General features: G+C 34.0%; 1 pseudogene; it reads right to left on the bottom strand.

Moving 5' to 3' along the window:
* Positions 1-891: 891 nt before the first annotated feature.
* On the bottom strand, positions 892-1,665 carry LOC121103218 (annotated as a pseudogene).
* Positions 1,666-1,725: the final 60 nt, after the last annotated feature.

The following is a 1,725-nucleotide window of genomic DNA, read 5'->3' as shown; positions in this document are numbered from 1 at the left end:
GATTGATCAAAATGCATGAAGTTTTTAAAGAAAAGCTTAGTAAACTTATTCAAAGGAAGCTTGAATAATACAGAACTGAAAATATTAGAAATCTAGATACAAGAAAAATTGAGTATAAATTAACCGACATCATAGACATTTCCAGCATCATCATCATACAAATATATTCACTTTTTTCTTTTTTATAGGGACAACACATACATACATGACATCGAAATTCTTGCAAAACATAACAAAACAGACAGTAAAAATACTCTCAACTCTTAAAAATTGTATGAACTAAGTTTCAACAACAACCTTCGACCTAAATATAAACCCCTGGTTTAATTTCATGATTATCATGCCAGAGGCATGGATGGTTTTAATTTTTTAAAACCAATATTGGTATCATAACACATTGGCTTACTAATAACGAAGGCGTTTTGCATTCACAGTATCCGTGTGGACAAAAAAAAATTTAATATTATTTGCTATGACATTTTTTAAACTTTCAAAGTCTTCTCAACATGAGAAAATCTCTGCACACATTCCAGGGCCTTCTTCTGAAGCACAATGTTGATGACTGGTCTTTGTGGTTCCTAGTAACACGTCCTGTCGTCTTTTTCACACAGTATTAATTATATTCTTATGCAGGACACAGTATTGTATCAGTAGTTCTTCAACAATGTTACTGAATAACCACATGAATCAATCTCAAATGCTGCAAATGTAACAATCCTCATGGAATCTGAAGTTATTTCTTTTGGATATTCTTCTTACTTCAATGTGAAATAGATTGTTTTGTTAAGGTTTCATTAGTGGTTTCTTGATGTGGCTTTTTTACAAGAGAAAAAATGGTTTTGATTTCTTTCATAGATCAAAATTTTCAGTTGAGACGTGTTTCTGGAAGTCTCATAGTCCAAGCATGTTTCGAATAACCAAGATGAAGTCTCTAAATGCAGGTATCCTAAGTAAGCATTTTGCATCCTTAGCTACACTACCAGGATCTTGACCAAAAGTAAAATGATTTTCTTGTTCCCACAATCTACTTAATTCTTGTTTTAAAATCTGAATATTTCTATTTATAATTTCTGTTTTGGATGATTATTCTGACCACCACCTTTATGATGTTTGAAGCCCTGTTAAACCAATTATCACATATTTTTCTAATTTGCTTCTAAGTAGTGACTTTACTAGAAGCAACAAGTCCACCCAGTAGTCCAGTGAGATGTATTTTCCTTCCCAAAAGTTCTTGGTGAGCACAGGAAGGCTCCTATCATCACCAAATAAGCTACAAGTTCACCTGTACTTCTCATTCTTTGGAAAGTTAAAGCTACATTCAGTCTCAAATTCCTGCTAAGCTAAATTTGTGCCATTGTCTCACTGTTCTGAGAAACCTCAGGGGAAAACACCCGCTATATTTTGATGATGGGCTTCCTGTCCCTGAAGAATCCCTGGAATTAACGAATTCTATTGAATTCTCATGTGGTAATAGTTCAGGCAGGTGGCCGACACAAGCCAATTCCCTTTCTCTGCCTTGTCACAGCCCCCACTTCTAGGAGACTATTTTCTGTGACAAAGATTTGGACAAGGATGAACTTTTATTTTTCTGCCATAGATCACCTTATGTAGTTTATCTGGCATTGTGTAGCTTGTCCTAACTGTTCTATTTATGTAAGCAGCCAACTATTGGAGATCTCTTAACTTTTTCAAAAGGTTCAAAATAATAGATTTTTCAATCATTAA

This window comes from Ursus maritimus, unplaced genomic scaffold (genome assembly GCF_017311325.1).
Source record: "Ursus maritimus isolate PB19 unplaced genomic scaffold, ASM1731132v1 scaffold_1786, whole genome shotgun sequence".
Taxonomy (NCBI): domain Eukaryota; kingdom Metazoa; phylum Chordata; class Mammalia; order Carnivora; family Ursidae; genus Ursus; species Ursus maritimus.
This window is presented reverse-complemented; position numbering and strand designations above follow the sequence as displayed.